Source organism: Macaca mulatta, chromosome 11 (genome assembly GCF_049350105.2).
Source record: "Macaca mulatta isolate MMU2019108-1 chromosome 11, T2T-MMU8v2.0, whole genome shotgun sequence".
Classification (NCBI taxonomy): Eukaryota; Metazoa; Chordata; class Mammalia; order Primates; family Cercopithecidae; genus Macaca; species Macaca mulatta.
Window position 1 is genome coordinate 52925250 of NC_133416.1, and position 22986 is coordinate 52948235.

Here is a 22986-nt window from a genome sequence, read left to right on the forward strand (position 1 = left end):
GAAATTGACAAATTACCATCCAAAAATGTTAATTTGTAATTCAAATAATAGAATATGAGCTTGTTTCCCGCTACCTAACTACTCAAATCTGAAGGGAAATTTCATCTTTGCTGATCTGATAGCCTCAAAAAGACTGTCAATTTTTATTCTTTTGTTATTTAAAATTTTTAAATAGACTTTATTTTGAGAGCAATTTTAGGTTTACAACAAAATTGAGTGGCAAATACAGAGTATTCGTATATAGCACCTGCCCCACAAATGTTAAATCTTTATAGGAATGGTACATTTGTTACAACTGGTTAACCTGTGTTGACACATCATTATCACCCAAAGTCCATAGTTTAAGATTTGCTCTTGACATTGTACATTCTGGGGGTTTTGTTTTATTGGGTTGTTTTGTGAAATTTGTTGTTGTTGTTGTTTGGAGATGGAGTCTTGCTCCATCACCCAGGCTGGAGTGCAGTGGGGTTATCTCGGCTCACTGCAACCTCTGTCTCCCAAGTTCAAGCGATTCTCTCGCCTCATCCTCCCAAGTAGCTGGGACTACAGGTGCGTGCCACCATGCCCAGCTATTTTTTGTATTTTTAGTGGAGACGTCGTTTCACCATGTTGGCCAGGCTGATCTTGAACTCCTAACCTCGTAGTCTACCCACCTTGGCCTCCCAAAGTGTTGGGATTACAGGCATGAGCCACTGCACCCAGCCTGTTGTTGTTTGTTTTTGAGACAAAGTCTTGTTCTGTCATCCAGGCTAGAGTTTAGTGGGATGATCACAGCTCGCTGTAACTGGGACTTCCTGGGCTCAAGTGATCCCTCCCGCCTCAGCCTCCTGAGTAGCTAGGACTACAGGTGTGACCACCACACCCACCAAATTTTAACTTTTTTGCCTAGCTAATTTTAAAATTTTCTGGGTGCAGTGACTCACGCCTGTAATCCCAACACTTTGGGAGACCGAGATGGGCGGATCATGAGGTCAGGAGATTGAGACCATCCTGGCTAACACAGTGAAACCCCGTCTCTACTAAAAATACAAAAAAGTTAGCTGGGCATGGTGGTGGGCACCTGTGGTCCCAGCTTCTCGGGAGGCTGACGCAGGAGAATGGCATGAACCCAGGAGGCAGAGCTTGCAGTGAGCCCTGATCACACCACTGCACTCCAGCCTGGGTGACAAAGCAAGACTCCATCTCAAAAACAAAAACAAAAAAAATTCTGTACAGACAGGGTCTTATATGTTGCCTAAGCTGGTTTTGAATTCCTGGTCTTAAACAATCCTCCCACCTTGACTTCACAAAGGGTTGGGATTATAGGCATGAACCACTGCACCTGACTACTACTCTATGGGTTTCGACAAATATTAATATAATAACATGTGTCCACCATTACAGTATACAGAATAGTTTTATTGCCCTAAAAATCTTTTGTATCCTGCTTCTTCATCTTACCATTCCCCGGCTCCTGTTTTAATTTTTATTTCAGGTATTGAGTTAAATTTTTTTTTTTTTTTTTTTTGAGACAGAGTCTCGCTCTGTCACCCAGGCTGGAGTGCAGTGGCTGGATCTCAGCTCACTACAAGCTCTGCCTCCCAGGTTTACGCCATTCTCCTGCCTCAGCCTCCCAAATAGCTGGGACTACAGGCGCCCGCCACCTCGCCCGGCTAGTTTTTTGTATTTTTAGTAGAGACAGGGTTTCACCGTGTTAGCCAGGCTGGTCTCGATCTCCTGACCTCGTGATCCGCCCGTCTCGGCCTCCCAAAGTGCTGGGATTACAGGCTTGAGCCACCGTACCTGGCCTGAGTTAAATATTTTTAAATATGATTTTCTTCTGTGAATTATCTACTCGTGTCATTTGCTTATTCTTTATTGCCCTTCCTAAAAATTTGCAATACTTCTCTCTGCATTAAGGATGTCAACTCTTGGCCAGGCGTGGTGGCTCACACCTGTAATCCCAACACTTTGGGAAGCCAAGGGAGGCGGATCATTTGAGGTCAGGAGTTCAAGACCAGCCTGGTCAACATGGCAAAACCCTGTCTGTCTCTACTAAAAATACAAAAATTAGCTGAGCGTGGTGGCGGGTGCCTGTAATCCCAGCTACTTGGGTGTCTGAGGCATGGGAATCGCCTGAACCTGGGAGGCAGAGGTTGCAGTAAGCCGAGATTATGCCACTGCACTCCAGCCTGGGTGACAAAGTGAGACTCTGTCTCAAAGGAAAAAAAAGGATGTCATCTGTTTATTATGTGTCTACCCCACGTCTCGAGACTTTAGCCATATTTTGCTACGTAGAATTTAAATCTTAATGGTTTTCATGTCGTGCTTAGAAAGACCTTTTCAACTTTTATATCATAAAATACACATTTTTTGCTTTGTAATACATTAATATTTTTACTTTTTGATTCATTTGTAATTTAGCTTGATGTATAGAGTGAGGTATGAGTCTAGCTTAATTATTTTCCAAATGGCTAACTTATTGGCAAGTTCATCTTTCCCTCAGACATTTGTCATATACTAAATTCCTATATATGCTGTGCCTGTTTCTGGATCACTTGTTATCCCCTTGATCTCTGTCCTTATTACACCATCACTTTAAATGTAGTTTAACTTCGGATATGGCAGGTTGCCCCTGCTGATTCTTTACAGTTTTTTTGTGATTTATTTGAGCAACTACCTTATACTAGGCACTATGCCAAGTTTTGAAATTAGAGTGATGTATAAATCAGATTTATTTTTCGAAATTGCTAAGAAAGTCATGTTGGGATATGGGTTCCAATTGGTTTTTTTTTTTTTTAAGATGGAGTCTCGCGGTGTCACCCAGACTGGAGTGCAGTGGCACGATCTTGGCTCACTGTAACCTTCACCTCCCGGTTTCAAGCGATTCTCCTGCCTCAGCCTGAGTAGCTGGGATTACAGGCATGCACCACCATGCCCAGCTAATTTTTGTATTTTTAGTAGAGACGGGGTTTCACCATATTGGCCAGGCTGGTCTGGAACTCCTGAGCTCGTGATCCGCCTGCCTTGGCCTCCCAAAGCGCTGGGATTACAGGCGTGAGCCACTGCGCCTAGCCGCAACTGCTTTTAATGAACAGAGTTTTTTGTTTATTTTTTGATAGTGGACACTTTTTTTTAGTCTTCCCTTACTGGAAAAGGTATCAGCCCATGTCATTACTATTTTTTTTTTCCAATAGAGTTTCTAGACTTTTCTTCACATCAGTTTTGTACTTTATTAAGTTTATTGCTAAGTGGTAGTCTTATATTTAGTTGTTATAAATGATCTCAACTTCCATTATATTTTTCAACTGATAGGTGTTTTCTATATACTTCATATTTTGTCTTACCCAATTATAATGTCTAGGCCAGGTGCGGTGGCTCACGCCTATAATTTCAGCACTTTGGAAGGCCGGGGTAGATGGATCACTTGAGGTCAGGAGTTTGAGAACAGCCTGGCCAATGTGGTGAAACCCATCTCTACTAAAAATGCGAACATTAGCCAGGCATGGTGGCGGGTGACTGTAATCCCAGCTAATCGGGAGGCTGACGCAGAATTGCTTAAACCGGAGAGGTGGAGGTTGCAGTGAGCCGAGATCATGCCATTGCATTCTAGCCTGTGTGACAGAGCAAGGCATCACCTCAAAAACAAAACAAAACAAAATAAAACAAACAAAATATATATATGTCTAATGTTTTCAACACAGTTGCACAATAGTGATAATATTTATCCATATCTTTTTTAAAGCTAATAAACCGTTTTTTTGTTTTTTTGTTTTTTTTTTTTTGAGACGGAGTCTCGTTCTGTCGCGCAGGCTGGAGTGCAGTGGTGCGGTCTCGGCTCATTGCAAGCTCTGCCTCCTGGGTTCACACCATTCTCTTGCCTCAGCCTCCTGAGTAGCTGGGACTACAAGCGCCCACCTCCACGCCCGGCTAATTTTTTTTTTTGTATACTTAGTAGAGAACAGGGCTTCACCGTGTTAGCCAGGGTGGTCTTGATCTGACCTCATGATCCGCTCGCCTCGGCCTCCGAGGTGATTACAGACGTAAGCCACCGTGCCCGGCCTAAACTGCATTTTTTAAGAGCAGTTTTAGGTTTATGGAAAAATCGAGCAGATAGAAGAGCTCCCATATTTCCGTCCTACCTGCACACAGTTTCCACTATTATTGGCACCTTGCATTAGTGTGGTACACACATTATAACTGATGAGCCAATATTGATACACTATTATTAACTAAAGTTCATAGTTTACATTCAGATTCATTCTTTCTGTAGTTCCATGGGTTTTGACAAATGCATAATGTCATGTCTCCAGCATTACAGTAACATACAGAGTACCTTCACTACACTAAAAATCCATTATGCTTTACCTATTTACTCCTCCTCACCCCCTCCCTCACCCCCAATTCCTGGCAGCCGCTGATTTTTTTACTGTCTCTGTAGTTTTGACTTTTCTGCAATGTAATATAGTTAGAATTATTCAGCAGTATGCTTTTTAATCTGCTTTCTTTCACTTAGTAATATGCACATAAGTTTTCTCCATGTCTTCTTATTGTTGGATAGCTCATTTCTTTTTATTTCTGCATAATATTTTATTATACAGATGTACCATAGTTTGCTTATCCATTCATCTATTGAACAATGTCATAGTTGCTTCCAATTATTGGCAGTTTTGAACTAAAGTGTTATAAACATTTATGTGTAACTCTGTGTGGATGTAATTTTTCAACTCATTTGAGCAAAGACCTAGGATTATAATTGCTGGATCATATGATAAAGACTATGTTAAACACTGTAAGAAACTGTGAATCTGTCGTCCAAAGTGTCTGTACTATTTTGTATTCCTACCAGCAGTGAATGAGAATCTTGTTGCTTCATATCTTTGCCAACATTTAGTGTTGTCAGTGTTTTAGATATGAGCCGTTTTGATAGGGGTGTGTGTGTTGGTATATCTGTTGTGTTAATTTCTAGTTCCCTAATAACATATGATGTTGAGCATCTTTTTGTTTATTTACCATACGTATATCTTCTTTGGTGGGTTGTCTATTCAGATATTTAACCCATTTTTAATTTGTTTTTTTTGCTGAGAGCTTTTAGCATGAGTAGATAATGGATTATATCAAATGCTTTTCTGCATCTAGTGCTATGATCATATGATTTTTATTTTTTAGCTTGTGAATGTGATGGGTTACTTCAATTTTTTACTTCAACCAGCCTTGTGTGCCTGTAATAAATTTTATTTTGTCATGGTACATATTTCTTTTTTATGCATTGTTTGATACGATTTGCTAATATTTTTCCTGAGGATGTTCTCTGTATTCATGCAAGATTCTGGGATGTAGTTTTCTTGTCATGTCTTTGTCTGATTTTGGTAATAGGGTAATGCCATCCTCATAGAATGAGTTAGAAAGTGTTCCTTTTGCTTCTGTTGTCTGGTAGGGATTGTAGAGAATTGGTATCATTCCTTCCTTTAATTATTTGTTGTGAATTCAGCAGAGAAACCATGTGGTCCTGGTACTTTCTGTTTTGAAGGTTATTAATTATTGATTCAATTTCTTTAATAGTTACAATGTTATTCAGATTATCTGTTGCTCCTTGAGTGAGTTTTGGCAGATTGTGTCTTTCAGGGAGTTGGTCGATTTCATCTGAGTTACCAAATGTGTGAGCATAGAGATATTTCTGTTTCTTTATTATCATCCTTTTAATGTCCATGGGATTGGTAGTGATGGTCCCTTTTTCATTTCTGATATTAATGATATGTATCTTCTGTTACCTTTTCTTGGTTAGGTTAGCTACAGGTTTATGTATTTTACTGAAATTTTTCCCCCCAAGAACCAGCTTTTGGATTTGTTAAATTTTTTTCTTTCTGTTGGTTTCCTGTTTTCAGTTTCATTACTTTCTGCTCCTTTATTTATTTTTTTTCTTCTGCCTGGTTTGGGTTTAATGTGCTCTGCTTTGTCTAGTTTCCTAAGGTAGAAGCTTACATTATTATTTTAGATCTTTCTTCTTTTTTAGTATATACATTCAATGCTAAAGCCTTCCCTCTAAGTACTACTTTTACTATATCCAGAAATTATGGTTACGTTGTATTTTCATTTTCCTTTAGTTCGAAATATTGTAAAAATGTGTTACTTAGACTCCAAATGTTTTTTATATTTTCTGACTTTTTGTTATTGATTTCTCTATTAATCTGTTCTCATGCTGCTGTAAGGACATACCTGAGACTGGGTAACTTATAAAGGTTTAATTGACTCACAGTTTTGCATGGCTGGGAAGGCCTTAGGAAAGCAACAATCATGACAGAAAAGGAAGCAAACACATCCTTCACATGGCAGCAGGAGAGAAAAGTGCCAAGCAAAGGGGGGGAAAGTCCCTTATGAAATCATCAGATCTCGTGAAGACTGACTCACTATCAGGAGAACAGCAGCATGGGCGTAACCGCATGGGTGGGGACACAGCCAAACCTTGTCGATTTCTATTTAATTCCATTGTGGTTTCAGAGTATACATATGATTTCTATTCTTTTAAATTTGCTAAGGTGTGTTTTATGTCCCAGATTGTGGTCTATCTTGGTGGATGTTCCATGTGAGCTTGAGAAGAATATATTGTTGGATGAAGTATTCAGTAAATATCAATTAGATCCAGTTGATTGATGGTGCTGTTCAATTCAACTATATCCTTACTGATTTTCTGCCTATTGGATCTGTCAATTACTGATAGAGGTATGTTGAAGTCTTCAACTGTAATAGTGGGTTTGGTTCTTTCTCTTTGCAGTTCTGTCAGTGTTTGCCTCACATGTTTTGATGCTTTATGTTCAGTACATATATCTTAAGGATTGCCATATCTTCTTGGAGAAGATTGTTAGGTTTTCTTTATCACTATGTAATGCCCCTCTTGATCCACGATAATTTTTCTTGCTCTGAAGTCTGCTTTGTCTGAAATAATTATTGCCACTCCAGCTTTCTTTTAATTAGTGTTAATATAGTTTATCTTTCTCCATCCCTTTACTTTTAATCTGTGTCTTTATTTTTAACAATACATAGTTGGGTCTTATTTTATTATCCTTTCTGTCTTTTACTTCGTGTATTTAGATCATTCTCATTTAATGTGATTATCACTATAGTTGCATTGATAGCTATCATATTTGTAAATGCACTTGTTCTTTTTCTGCTGTACCATTTTTCTGCCTTCTCTGATGTTAGCTGAACACTTTTTATGTTGCCATTTTCTCCCCTTTCTTCAGATATCAATCATATTTCTTTAAATTTTTCATTTGTGGTTATTTTAGAGTTTGCAGTATACATTTATAGTTAATCTAAGATGACTTTCAAATAATAGTACAGGCATACCTCAGATATATTGCATGTTTGGTTCCAGATCACCACAAGAAGGCAAATATCACAATAAAGCAAGTCACATAAATGTTTTTGTTTCTTAGTGCATTTAAAAGTTACGTTTACACTATACTGGAGTTAATTAAGTGTGCAATAACATTTCGTCTAAAAAAACAGGGTACATACCTTAATTAAAAATACTTTACTGCTAAAAATGCTAATGATCATTTGAACCTTTAGCAAGTCATCATCTGTTTGCTGGTGAAAGGTCTTGCCTTGATGTTGATGGCTGCTGACTGATCGTGATAGTGGTTGCTAAAGATTGGGGTAGTCATGTCAATTTCTTAAAGTAATGAAGTTTGCCACATTACTGGACTCTTCCTTTCACAGAAGATTTCTCTGTAGCATGAGATGCTGCTTGATACTGTTTTACCCATAGTAGAACTTCTTTCAGAATTGGAGTCAAGCAGCAGTGCATTCCTGTACTCCCAGCTATTTCGGACATTGAGCAAGAAGGATTGCTTGAGTCCAAGAGTTCTGGGCTGTAGTGCACTACACTGATTGGTTGTCTGCACTAAGTTCGGCATCAGTATGGTGACTTCCTGGGAGTGGGGACCACCAGGTTGCCTAAGGAAGGGTGAACCAGCCCAGGTCAGAAATGGAGCAAGTCGAAACTTCCATGCTGATCAGTAGTGGGTAGTGCCTGTGAATAGCCACTGCACTCCAGCCTGGACAATTTAGCAAGACCCTATCTCTTAAAAAATAAAAATAAAAAGATTGAGTCAGTCTTCTCAAAGCCTGCTGCTGTGTTATCAACTAAGTTTATGTAATATTCTGAAGCCTTTGCTATCATTTCAACTGTGTTCACAGCATCTTCACCAGGAGTAGATTCTACCCTGAGAAACCACTTTATTTGTTCATCCCTAAGAAGCAACTCCTCATCCATTCAAATTTTATCATAAGATTGTAGCAATTCAGTTACATCTTTAGGCTCTGCTTCTAGTTCTCTTGCTATTTCTATCGTATTTGCTGTTACTTCCTCCACTGAGGCCTTGAATCCTCAAAGTCATCCATGAGAATTGGAATCAACTTCTTTCATATACCTGCTACTGTTCATATTTTGACCTCCTCCCATGAATTACAAATGTTCTTAGTGGCAGCTAGCATTAGAGAATCCTTTGCAGAAGATTTTCATTTTACTTTGCCAGATCTGTCCATGGAATTACCATCTATAGCAGCTATAGCCTTAAGTAACAGGAGTTGAAAGTTGAGGCCAGGCACAGTGGCTGATGCCTGTAATCTGAACACTTTGGAAGGCCAAAGCAGGAAGATGGCTTGAGCCCAGGAGTTCAAGACGAGGCTGGGCAATATAGCAAAACCTTGTCTCTACAAAAAAATTAAAAAATAGGTGGTCATGGTGGCCCTTGCCTGTAGTCCCAGTTACTCAGGAGGTTTTGGTGGAAGGATTGTTTGAGCCCAGGAGGCGGAGTTTGCAGTGAGCTGAGATGTGCCACTGCACTCCAACCTCAGCAACAGAGTGAGACCCTGTCTCAAAAAAATACAAAATAGTTGAAGTGACTCCTTGTTCCGTGAGCTGCAGAATGGATGTTGTGTTAGCAGCATGAAAACAACATTCATATCCTTGTACAGCTCCATCAGAGCTCTAGGGCAATTAGGTACATTGTCAGTGAGTGGTACTGTTTTGAAATAAATCTTTTCATCAGAGTGGTAAGTTTCAATAGTGGGCTTAAAATATTCAGTAAACCATGCTGTAAACAAATGTGCTATCATTTAGGCTTTGATGTTGCACAGGCAATGTAGATTTAGATAATTCTCAAGAATCCTCAGATTTTCAGAATGATCAATGAGCATTGACTTCAACTTAAAGTCACCAGCTGCATTAGCTGCTAATGAGAGTCAGCCTTTCTTAGAATCTTAGAAGCTCTGAAGCCAGGCATTGACTTTTCCTTTCTAGCTATGAAAGTCCTAGACCTAGATACCATCTTCTTCCAGTAGAAAGCTGTTTGATCTTTATTGAAAATCTGTTGTTTAGAGTAGCATTCTTTATCAATGATGTTAGCTAGGTCTTCTGGATAACTTGCTGCAACTTCTGCATCAGGACTTGCTTTACCTTGCACTTTCATGTTATGGAGATGGCTTCTTTCGTTAAACCTCATGAAGCAACCTCTGCTGGCTTCAAACTTTTCTTCTGCGATTTCCCCATCTCTCTCAACCTATTCATAGAATTTAAGAGAGTTTAGGGCCTTGCTCTGGATTAGGCTTTGGCTTAATGGAACGTCTTGACTGGTTTGATATTCTATCCAGACCTCCACAACTGTCTCCATATCAGCAAGACTGTTTCACTTACCTAACATTTGGGTGTTCAATTGAGAATTACTTTTATTTTCCATGGAGAACTTTTCCTTTACATTCACAGCTTGGCTGTTTGGTGCAAGAGGCATAGCTTTTAGCCTTTCTCAGCTTTGCCATACCTTTCTCACTAAATTTAATCATTTCTAGCTTTTAATTTAAAGTGAGAGACATATGACTCTTCCTTTCACTTGAACACCGAGAGGCCATTGTGGGGTTATTAATTAGTCTAATTTCAATATTGTTGAATGGTGTCTCAGGGAGCCCTAAGGATGGGGAGAGAGATGAGGGTAACAGCCAGTCGGTGGAATACTCAAAAGACACATAACATTTAGCCAGGCACAGTGGCTCACACCTGTAATCCCAGCACTTTGGGAGGCCGAGGCAGGCGGATCATGAGTTCAGGAGATCGAGACCATCCTGGCTAACACGGTGAAGCCCCATTCTCTACTAAAAGTACAAAAAATATTTAGCCGGGCCTGGTGGTGGGCGCCTGTAGTCCCAGCTACTCAGGAAGCTGAGGCAGGAGAATGGTGTGAACCTGGGAGGCAGAGCTTGCCATGAGCCGAGATCGTACCACTGCACTCCAGAGCAAGACTCCATCTCAAAAAAAAGTATCTACAGAGCATAATAAAGCAACATGGAATAAAATGGGATGTAGTACCTGTGTACTGCTATACAGGTACTGGTCCGTGGCCTGTTAGGAACCAGGCTGCACAGCAGGAGGTGAGGCTTGGGCAAAAAAGTGAAGCTTCATCTGTATTTACAGCCACTCCCTGTTGATTGCATTACCACCTAAGCTCTGCCCCCTGTTAGATCAGTGGCGGCACTGGATTCTCATAGGAGCACAAGCCCTACTGTGAACTATGCATTTGAGAGATCTAAGTTGCATGCTCCTTATGAGAACCTAATGCCTGATGATCTATCACTTCTCCCATCACCCCCAGATGGGACTGTCTAGTTGCTGGAAAACAAGTACAGGGCTCCCATTGATTCAACATTATGGTGAGTTGTATAATTATTTCATTATATAGTACAATGAATAATAGAAGTAAAGTGCACAATAAATGTATTGCACTTGAATCATCCCAAAACCATTCCCCCAACCCTTGGTCCATGGAAAAATTGTCTTCCATGAAAGTAGTCCCTGGTACCAAAAAGGTTGGGGACCGTTGCCTTACACTGTGTCCTTTACATGCTGTCACTCATTTCACTTATCTATAAACTATAATCACCAGATATACTATTGCTATTTTTTTATTTATCTGTTAGATTAAAAGCAAGAAAAATAATTTACTTCTATTGATTTCTTCTCTAACACTCTTCCTTACTCTATGTAAATTCAAGTTTTGACCTCTATATTTTCCTTCTCTGAAGATCTCCTCTTAACATTTCTTGTGAAGCCGGTCTCCTGGTGCATATGGCCTCAGTTTTTGTTGGTCTGAGAAAGTCTATTTCTCCTTGACTTTTGAAGAGTGATTTTACTGGATACAAAATTCTAGGTTAATGGATGTTTATCTTTCAACAGTTTAAATATCTCATTCCACTCTTCTTGTTTGCGTTATTCCTAAAGAGACATCAGTGTATTCTTGTCCTTCCATTAGTAAGTTGGTTTTTTCCCTCTTATTTCTGTCAGGGTTTTTTTCTTTGTCTTTGGTTTTTGGAAGTTTGAATATGATATGGCTAGGTGTTGATTTTTTAATATTTATCTTGTTTAGTGTTGTCTGTGTTTCCTGGATCTGTGATTTCTTCTTGTGTGACATTAGTTTTAGAAAATTCTCACTTCATTCTTATACTTCAAATATTTTTTGTGTTCTTTCTCTTTTTCTTCTTTTTATGGTATTCCCACTGCATATATTTGCAGTTTTTGTTATCGTCCCACAGTCCTTGAATATTCTGTTTGTTTCCTTTATTCTTTGTTCCCTTTGCTTTTCAGTTTGGGAAGTTCCTGTCGACATATCTCACATCTTCAAGTCCACTGATTCTTTCCTTGTCTGTATCCAGTCTGTTGATGAGTCTATGAAAGACATGGTTTATATCTGTTAGTTTTTTTTCTTATTTCTAGCATTTTCTTTTTATTCTTAGCATCTCATCTCTGCTCACATTATCCATTTGTTCTTGATATTCACTTTTTCCATTAGTCTTAGCATATTTATTATAATTATTTTAAATTCTCAGTCTGAAAATGTCAAAATTTGTGTGATATCTGAGTCTGGTTCTAATGTTAGCTTTGCCTCTTCTTCTGACTCTGTGTGTGTGTGTGTAGGGGGGGTTGTTTGTTTGTTTACTTTTGGCATGACTTATAAGTTTTTGTTGAAAGTCAGGATGTTTCAGTTAAGCATCTGAGGTAAATAGCCTTTGGCGTGAGCTTTTATGTTTTTCTGGCTAGAAGTTAGGCCATGTTTAATGTTTGCTATAGCTATAGGTGTCAGAAGCTTCAATATTCCCTGGTGTCCTTTTTTTTCTTCCTTTGTTGTTGTTGAATTTTTTTTAGAAACTCCTTTTTAAATATAGCCTGTAGCTTGTAGCTCTGTCAGTTCTAATACACTGTTATACCATACTGGATACCTGCTGATATGGTGGTAAGGTAATGGGGAGGTGAAATATTCTATAATCTTATGATTAAATCTCACTTTAAAAAAGTGGGCCTTCATCTAAGGGCTGTGACTTTGGTAAGTTTCTCAGCCTTTATTTTTTTTCTACTGTGTAAGACGAAAAGTCTAGGGAGGGCCCTTGTTTTCTTTTTTTTGAGAGGGAGTCTCGCTCTGTCGCCCAGGCTGGAGTGCAGTGGCGCGATCTCGGCTCACTGCAAGCTCTGCCTCGAGAGGGCCCATGTTTTCTAATTGCTTTTCCTGTAAGTCAGATAAGGCTCTGCTAAGTCAGATAAGGCTCATGAGACAGACCTTTGTAAGGCAAAAAGAACACTCTGGGCATATTAGAAACGGTTACTTACCCTCTTCCATTCCTGGAAGCAGGGAGGAAGTTTTTTTCAGTCTTCACTGTGAGATACTGGTCTCTGAAGGAAATTCACACAAAAGTATGGGTTCTCCCCAGAGACTGACCTCCCGCCCCAAGAGGTTTTTAATTCTGAAGATTAGCAGTTTGTCAATTGCTGTTTAAGGGTTCCTGCAAGTTAGTGGCTCCAGCTAGAAGGGCTGATTCTCTGTATTCAAGGGTCTCTCCAGCTTTCAGAGTGGTAGATTGCCCTGTGACTTCGGTTCTCTGATAGATCCAGGAGGAGTTGTAAATTTTCAGTTTGTTCATCTTATTTCTTGTCGTGAGGATGGTACTGATTGATGACTTGCAGCTTTTTACATGTCTGAAAGGAAACTAGAAGTCCTCATCCTTGTTTATCATCATTAAGTACAATGTTGACTATTAGTTTATCCTTGAAATGTATAAATAACATGTGATTGTATAAAACATTTTTGAGACTCCCTCAAAAGTGTCCTTCGTTTAAAAATATCTAGGAATTGCTGTTTAAATTCTGTGTAATTGGAGAAAAGGACTTTTGAGTAGTCAAGAGTTTATATTCAGTGTTTTTAGGACTTTATTTTTCTAGGCTACAGTGTTCTTTGAATCAGGCAAAGTTTAAGAAAGGCCCTCTACCTTGCCTTTAAACATAGGAGTTTTGCTTTTGTTTTATATATAGGGATTTAAAGTAATATTTTGTTTGAAAATAAGATTCTGTTGCTAAAAAGACATTTGAAAAACACTTTTCTGGAATGTATTGCTCCTCATAGATTTCTCATTAAAAACTGCTGCAGAAAGATGAAAATTATTTTCCCTTAAGAGGAATAAAATCTATATTATATATTTAGAATTGCATTGTTGAAAGTCAAACCAGAAATATAGAGGATCTCAAATATATTCTAAACAAATATTCCTGTGTGAAAACTTGTCTGTCTGTGAACCAAGGACTTTTACTTGGTACTGATAAAATTGATAATTCCCCAACTGCCCACGAAATCTTCTCAAGTGATGTTGAGGTTCAAATCACTAGGTTCCTACTGAACTTTATACAGTTACAATACCTCCTAAAATTCCTATTATAAGGTGTAATTACTCCTACTGTACAAGCCAGAATAATTTTTGTTTGTTTGTTTATTTGTTGGGTGACCCAGGCAATTTTATTACTTTATCCCTGAACCTCAGTTGCCTCATGGATAAGATGGGGATAATAATAGCACTCATTTTATAATTATGAAGATTAAACACATTAATGCAAGGAAAACACTTGAGTATGTGTCTATCAAATGCTCAACACTTAACATGTTATTTATACGTGCTGATGTCTCAAACAGGCGTGGAATGTTAAACACATAAAACAGGAAGTTTTAGCCATTGACATATTCTCTTAAGCTGCCCCCACCCCAGTTTGCCCAAGCCTATCGAGATAAGTGTCCTTAATCTTTGCAGGTGTTGGATTCAAGACAACCATCAGATGGCTTTCATCTGCACAACTGAATATAAATGCAATTTTGGCTGTTTGCGGGGACACAACACTAGAATTTAATCTTCTAACTTGACTTGGAAGCATTCCTACCAATATAAAAGATTTTGTTTGAGGCAGTGGAGAAGCCAAAGCCTGCTCCTAGGTTGAACTTCCAGCTCATGGCCTAGTTGTAGTCCTGCTGCAGGTTCTGCTGCAAGCTATTTGCTGCCTTCTTGCTGAGGGTCATGTTGGGCCTTGCAGTCATGCAGGGGGGCAGCTGAATGAAGGGGTCAGATTTTTGAATCCACCCATGTTTGAGAAATTTTCATGTCTGTTCCTTATTCTTAAAACCAGTATCCCACTGGCCAAACTGGGTTACTGTCCACTTCCTGGTTTCAGAAGCTTCTCTTTTGCCCAGCTAAAGATCAGTCTGTGGCAAGGCCTTTCATCTCACCTGGTCTGTGTGCCCCTTGTCCATGTTGCCTTTCTTTTCCAACATCACCTCTGTGTCTGTTTTCTCTTTCCACAAGTTTCCTGCTATCCTGCTCTCTTTCCTCTTCTTTTTTCCCTTTTCAGAGCCATGTCCTCAGTGAGTGGCTGCTGTTTTTCTTAGACTTCAGTTTCTTCTTTGCTGTGACCTTAGGGCCATCGCTTATTGCGATGTATTTTGGAGCCTCAATTTTGACTGGCTTCTTTTTACTTGGTATCCTAAGGCTACTCTTCATGGACCTGGAGGGCTTGGGGTGTGGCCTAGGAGGGTGTCTCCCTTCTGGTGGATTTTTTTTGTCTTCTTCAGTTTCCCACTATGTTCCCTGGGCCTCCCCTGCTTCCGTTCTTCCCCAAGGCTGCCTACTCCTTGCCCTCCTTCCCCACTGAGCAAATGTAGGCAACATCCCTTTCCTTGCAGAATCAAGGGATGAGAAGGGCTGAGAAGGCTGTGGGGTCCTGGGCCCCTTTTTTTCCTCTTGTGTTTTTTTAACTTCTTGCCAACTCTGGTCTCCTCACTGTGTCTGGGATCTGGGGAGGTTTTCACCCCAGAGCCGTGGAACATGCCAAGGGTCACTTCTTTTTCTTCTCCCCGCTGAGGAACTCCGAGTGGTCAAGCACCTGCTTCCTGGGGCTGGGTGACTTCCCTGTCCGTCTGTCACCCAACATGGCCTCAGGTTCTAGGTGCTCCTTAGGGTGCTAAGGCTTGTCTTTTTTTCACTAGAGGCATCTCTGGTGTCAGCCCTTGTACCACACTCTTGGAGTGGGATATGGCTCTTATAGGAGGAACATCAACAAAATGATTGTCATTGTTTAAAATTGAGATTAAGTCTCCAGTTCTTTGACAACCTTCTTTCTTTTTTCCTCTGGGATCCCAAGGCCCAGGTCTACTTTGTGGGCCTAATTATTCCCATAACTCAAACTTTTCTGCCTCCAGATGACAGCCTACTTCATGATGACCCAGAAGTCCTGGAATAAGACTTTTGTATCGAGCTGGCTAAGATTTGAATAATGCTTTGTCTGATAGAAAATTACTGAAAACAACAACAGACACCAACTTCACTATATTTTGCAAATGATTGAAAATTTACAGGTAGCTAGAGTTTGTATTCTAGAACAAAGGTAGATTGATTTACATGATTACTTCTGCTTCTTCCAAAAGTATTGAAGCATCTAAAGACTAGTTGAATGTTACACATAAAACTGCCATCTTAATGATGTGAAATTACTTGAAAGAGTAAAATATCCAAGTGGAATTTTTAAATTCATGATAACGTGCCTCAGCAAGTACTGCTTAATTTTAGGTAAACTGCCAGTTTAGGTTGAAATTAATCAGTAGTTAGATTGTTCAGTAGCTTGACTTAAAAATGTCAGTGGGAGAAACAAATTGAAATTAGTTTCGTAGCATCATTTGTCTCAATTTTGTGGTCACAAAACCAGAAGAGATCTTCGGAGGGTTATATGTTGCTTTCTGAAGTTTTATGGTATTAGCACAATGCCTTGCACGTAAAATGCTTTTAACTAACATATTTTTGACTAAGTTAAATGAAAGAAGTTTACCTAGCTTGATTCTAAAGTCATCAGTTCTTTGGTGACCTAGCCTGTTGGCATCTTGCATTTTCAATTGTCAGGATAACAAGTCGTCATCATCTTGCTGTTTCTAGGTTGATAAAATATTTTGTGTGAGAGCGCTGGAAATACTAGATATTTTGCTAATATTACTATCCTTATAATTTGAACTAATGAGCCTTCATAAATGTGAGATTAACTTCATTTAATAATTTATTTTTGGTAACATCAGTTTGAGAAATACGTGTTCCTTAGGCCTTAACTACTGATTTGCCATAAATAATTTTTTTTAACTAGGAAATACCCTGATTTGTACCACACATAGCAGTAGAATTTTTACCTTGCTCTATTCTTTAAAACATTGAATACCAAAGAATTTAATTACTTAAAGACGTTATGAAATGCCAAAAGGTTACATAACCATGGGAAGAATTTGCCAACTCATGTTAAAGACCTTTTTGTTATCAAATATTTACAGTAGTTGGGAAAAGAATTTCCTAGGGTGAGAATCTGGTATGTAGTTCAGCAAAAACAAAAACAAAGAAACCTTATTTATTCCTTGGAAACTTGTGCGTATAATAAGGAGAATTATATACCAATGCTAACCTCTTATCTAGTATGCTTTCAGAATTTATTTGCCAGTATGATATCATAGATACTGTATATAAAAGTATACCCCCGTTTATACCTAGTAATACATCTATGTATATTATTCGAGTAAACAATTATGTATTATCACATAGAAGGAAAAAATCAGGTATTTGTGTTAGACGTACCAGATTTCAAATCTTAGTTCTCTTACTTAGCTGTGTGATTCTGGAAAAGTTACTTTTTGAAAGCACACTTCCTTAGCAGTAAAGGGATAATTTTATGTTCAAAGAGCAGTCATGGAAATCAAATAAGATGAGGTATGTGAATATGCCAGATACATAATAAATTCTGAGCAAACAGAAGTTCAAGTAGAGAGGTACTTTGCACTATGTGCAGCTTTGTCAAGAATGGTGTGAAGTGATATGTTGGCATATCTTTCCTAGAGAAGAATGAATGTCTAAACTAGAATTTAAAAGTTTGAAATTATTTGGTATGATTTTTTTATTTCATTAAAAGCACACAGATACACACATCATCATTTATTTTTATTTTATCTCCAAGTTTATATTTAGCTTATTTAGAATAACATTGTTGGCCAGGCACGGTGGCTCACGTCTATAATCCCAGCACTTTGGGAGACTGAGGTGGGTGGATTGCTTGAGGTCACAAGTTCAAGACCAGCCTGGCCAACATGGTGAAACCCCGTCTCTACTAATAATACAAAAATTAGCTTGGTGTGGTGGCAGGTGCCTGTAATCCCAGCTACTCGGGAGGCTGAGGCAGGAGAAGCACTTAAACCTGGGAGGCGGAGGTTGCAGTGAGCGGAGATCATGCTGCTATACTCCAGCCTCCTCAACAGAGTGAGATTCTGTCTCAAAAAACAAAACAAAACAAAACAAAGCAAAACAAAACAAAACAACATTGTTATAATACCTGAATTGTACAAATCAGCTTTCATACCACTTTTCAAATGTGAACTATATTCATATTTGTTTGGCAGGTACACATTTTAAAAACATTTTAAAACAAAGTCCCTGATAATTCACTTTTATATTTTACTATTTTAAGTGACTGCTTCACAGACTGGCAGGTTAATACCACTGGATGCGGGAAGGTCAGAGAGCAAACACAGAAATCTTTTCCTGTAATAATTATTAGGAGGAAAGGAAAGGAGTCAGAACTGAGGGCAGCTGGTTTGGGTCATCCTCCATATGAATCCCTTACTATATTTGGGATATTTCCTACAATTTCAGTCTTACTAGGAGGCAGGACCCATCTTTGTACAAAAGCCCCTCAAAAAGGCCAAGTACTTGCTTCGTCCCCTATTGCCTTTGGCAGGTACACTAGTCAATCAGTTGTTCCCACCTATGACTTTTAATCTGGATTGACTGTAGCACAGAAGCTGAGATTGGAGAATTCATTCTTGTAGGAACAGCAGTATTTCGTTTCCAAGAATACCAGTACTGATTTTCAGTTTTCCAGTTTGTATTTATAATGTTTCATCATGTATTAAGGAAATAAATTAATTTCTCTTTAATAGTGAAGTTAGTACTTTTTTTCTATTTTGAACTTTTGCAACTGGATAAAATAAAGTTGGGTAACCTCTTGCCAAGGTTGTTGGTATATTTTTTTCCCCAAAATTTTAGCAGCTTGTTACTAAGTCTTATTTGAATATATAATAATGCTTGCCCTTGATACTTCTTTTGACACAGAATATTATGTATCTAAAACAGTTAAATGCCAAGGGTGGAGGTACAATTCAGGGTTCTGCAACCAATAATAGTGCCTTTTTTAAAACTAAAATATGTTTGCAGTATGAATTTTTTGGATGTATAGCCTCACGTATACATTTATGTGCGTTTATTAACATTTATGTGCCATCTTACTTTTTAACTAGAATATTCCTGCAAAAAAAAAAAAATCCCTGGCATTTTAAGTGAGGTGAGTTTGTTTGTTTGTTTCAGCAGGAAGGCTATAAAAAAGGATATGGAATACTTTTTGGCCACTAAAGAAAAATAGCCTGCCAAGACCTTGAGTAAATAAGAAAACTCCAAATGAAACTGTCTGTATTGTTCATTCTCATGTTGCTATAAAGAACTGCCCAAGACTGGGTAATTTGCAAAGGAAAGAGGTTTAATTGACTCACAGTTCTGCAGGGCTGAGCAGGCCTCAGGAAACTTACGATCATGGCAGAAGGGGAAGCAAACATGTCTTTCTTCACATGGCAGCAGGAGAGAGAAGTGCTGAGCAAACAGGGATAAACCCTTTATAAAACCATCAGATCTCATGAGAACTCACTATCATGAGAATAGCATGGAGGTAACCCCATGATTCAGTTACTTCCCACTGGGTCCCTCCTATGGCACGTAAGGATTATGGGAACTACAATTCAAGGTGAGATTTCGGTGGGTACACAGCCAAACCATATCATTCTGCCGTGGCCCTTCCCAAATCTCATGTCCTCACATTTCAAAACACAATCATGCCTTTCTAAGAGTCCCCCAGAGTCTGAGCTCATTCCAGCATTAACCCAAAAGTCCAAGTCCAAAGTCTCATTTGAGACAAGGAAAGTCCCTTCCACCTATGAGCCTGTAAAATCAAAAGCAAGTTATTTACTTCCTAGATAAGTAGGGTATAGGTATTGAGTATATATACCCATTACAAATGGGAGAAATTGGCCAAAACAAAGAGGCTACAGGCACCATCCAAGTCCAAAATCCAATAGGGCAGTCATTAAACCTTAAAGCTCCAAAATGATCTCCTTTGACTCCATGTTTCACACCCAGGTCACGCTGATGCACAAGGTGGGCTCCCAGAGCCTTGCGCAGCTCCGCCCCTGTGGCCTTGCAGGGTACAGTCCCCCCTCTCAGCTGCCTTCATGGGTTGGCATTGAGTGTCTGCGGTTTCTCCAGGTGCACAGTGCAAGCTGTTCATTTATCTACCATTCTGGGGTCTGGAGGATGATAGCCCTCTTTTCACAGCTCCATAGGCAGTGCCCCAGTGGAGACTCTGTGTGGGGACCCTGATCTGCTCTAGCAGAGGTTCTCCATGAGGGCTCTGCCCCTGCAGCAAACTTCCGCTTGGACATCCAGGTGTTTCCATACATCCTCTGAAATCTAGGTGGAGGTTTCCAAACCTCAATTTTTGACTTTTGGGTACCCACAGGCTCAACACCATGTGGAAGCTGCCAGGGCTTGGGATTTTTATTCTCTGAAGCCACAGCCCAAGCTGCACCTTGGCCCTTTTTAGCCATGGCTGGAACAGCTGGGATGCAGGGCATCAAGTCTCTAGGCTGCAGGCAGCATGGGGGGCCTGGACCTGGTCCAGGAAATAATTTTGTCCTGCTAGGCCTCTGGGGAGAGGCTGCCATCAAGGTCTCTGACATGCCCTGGAGACATTTTCCTCATTGTCTTGGTGATTAACATTCAGCTCCTTGTGACTTACGCAAATTCATGCAGCAGGCTTGAATTTCTCCCCAGAAAATGGGTTTTCATTTCAGGAAATTTGTACCTAGTAGCCTATGTGAATATTTGCTCAGTTGAACCAAACAGTTCTTCACTGGAATAAAAGAAAATAGAATTTGGCTGAAGGGGAATTAAATGAAGAATAGAAGCTAATCCTGAGCTTTCACTGCAATGGTTTAAATAACAAGCAGGAGACCAACTATTATAAATTATAGTGATGATGTAATTGAAAAATACGTATTTTTTAAATCGCCAGTGACTGAAAGTGTCAAAAACTTGTTGCAGTAACTATATTAAATATTACATTTTGCATTGCTTTCCCAGATATTGATAAATTCTGGTTTCTTTCTTTTGAAAAAGTAGCAGGATCAAAGAAAAAGTGTTGTTTCTGTTGTTTCTACTTAGAATAACATTTGTTTTTATATACTTAAGTGTGAGATTCAGTAGAGAGGAAAAGATAAAAGATGGAAAAGGGGATAATTTATGAAGAAACAATAGAATCCAATGTTGTAGAAAAAAACCGGGTTCTTTTCACACAACCAGGAAAGATTAGGCTCATAGACACATAGAAGTGTGAGGAGTGGAATTTACTAGATGAGAACGGAAAAGGAAAAACAGCTCAGCAAAGTGAGATGGAGTCTTGCTTACAGGTTTTCCACCTCACAGATTTATTCTCAGCTTACCACACAGGAAGAGGAGTGGCCAGGCATCTCCCTGCTGCAAATGGCAAGAACTTCCCGAGGCTCCACCCCTTCCTCCCAGTGCAGAGGCTGGTCAGAGATTCTCCGAGGAGCCCTTTTAAACTTGGGTGTCTCAGCAATATATACGTGAAGGAGTTAACCTGGGAAATAGTAGCTACATTTGGCTGAGATCCAAGGTAAAGAAAGGATGAATAATGACTGAAAATCTAATGTAGAGAAGAAAATCGAAGCTCTAATGAAATAAACTTGTTTTTTCGGTAATAAGCATTTTTTTTTCAGAGACATAAATGTAAGATATTGTCTCTAAATTTACAAATACACACAAGTACAGAGGAAGACAAGCTCTAAAATAAGATTGAAATTCAGTATTTAACCAAAGTTGAATTGCAGGCAGTTTCTATGGAGAATATTTTCAGGAGCAGAAATGAATAAAATTAGTTGTGAGCGATAGTGAGTGTTGCTTGCTAATGGAGGCCATTAACTTGAAGGTGGACCAAATGTTATTGAGCAAAGCTTGCAATTTTGGAATAGTTGTGGAGAAGATCTCAGAGTAGAGGATTAACAAGATGGCCCAGTGAAGAGACAAGGGGTTACCAGTACCACCACTACCCCTTACCGCCACTACTGCTACTATTACTGATCATGATGACAATAGCCCTTATTTATTTTTGGCCTACTGTTTTCCAAATAGATGTATACACATCAAATTTAAGCCTCACACCCATCTTTAAAAGTAGATTCTCAGTGAGTAAAATGAGTTTCAGAGGATTCTTTTTTGCCCAAAGCTGTTGCCAATGGTTGTACACATGAAGGAGGGAACCAGTCACATTGTATGTGTCATATGTTGTATATTTATTACAACAATTTTTCAGCACAAGACAATAAAGTATCTTAAGGAAGAATATTGTTTTAATTTGTACAAAGGGGCCGGACGTGGTGACCCACACCTGTAATCCCAGCACTTTGGGAGGCCAAGGCAGGCAGATCACTTGAGGTCAGGAGCTTGAAACCAGCCTGGTCGACATGGAAAAACCCCGTCTCTAATAAAAAATACAAAAATTAGGCATTCTGCTGCATGCCTGCAATCCCAGCTACTCAGGAGGCTGAGGCAGAAGAATCACATGAACTCAGGAGACAGAGGTTGCAGTAAGCCAAGATTGTGCCACTGCACTCCAGCCTGGGCAACAGAGTGAGACTCTGTCTCAAATAATAATAATAATTTGTACAAAGCTATCATATTACCCTGGAGTGGCAGCAGTATATAAAATTATATCAGTAACAGTCCCAGTTTTGTTTAAAAACACATACATACTCAGAGAAGGCTTAAAGAAAGTATACTAAAATGTTAGCATTATGGCTATATCACAAGTAATTTTTATTTGTATTATTTTTGGATACTCTTGAATTTTCCCACTTCCCCTAACATATTGTTTATGATTTATGGGTTGGTGGTAGGGAGTGGAGGTGATTGCCGGTAGGGAGTGGAGGTGATTGCCAGTTTTCTAGATATAACAGTAAACAGTAGCATTCTGCTTCATCACTTATACTTCTCCCAATCCATCCAGTAAATATCCATAATGTTCTGAAAACTCAGTATTTATTTGCTTTACATTTCTTTAGAGTTTAACTCTCCAATATTACATGTAAACTTTTAAAACTCAGGTATTGGCCAGGCATGGTGGCTGGCTCACGCCTGTAATCCCAGCACTTTGGAAGCCTGAGGCAGGTGGATCACAAGGTCAGGAGTTCGAGACCATTCTGGCCAACATGGCGAAACCCCGTCTCTACTAAAAATACAAAAATTGGCTGGGCATGGTGGCAGGTGCCTGTAGTCCCATCTGTTTGGGAGGCTGAGGCAGGAGAATCGCTTGAACCCGGGAGGCAGAGGTTGGATTGAGTCGAGACCGTGCCATTGCACTCCAGCCTGGGCGACAGAACAAGACTCTGTCTCATAAATAAATAAAATTCAGGTAGTTCATTTAATGGATTTGGAACCCTTAACTACTTTTCACCTTTACGTGATTATTGCAACCAGCTTCATTTATAATTATATGAGAAC

General features: G+C 39.3%; 1 protein-coding gene and 1 pseudogene across 1 annotated transcript in view; one reads left to right on the forward strand and one right to left on the reverse strand.

The window, feature by feature from the left end:
* Positions 1–22986, forward strand: part of ARID2 (AT-rich interaction domain 2) — a 190439-nt gene that overhangs the window by 148362 nt on the left and 19091 nt on the right. The gene's annotated exons all lie outside the window — the stretch shown is intronic.
* Positions 14064–16824, reverse strand: LOC114671021 (lysine-rich nucleolar protein 1 pseudogene; annotated as a pseudogene).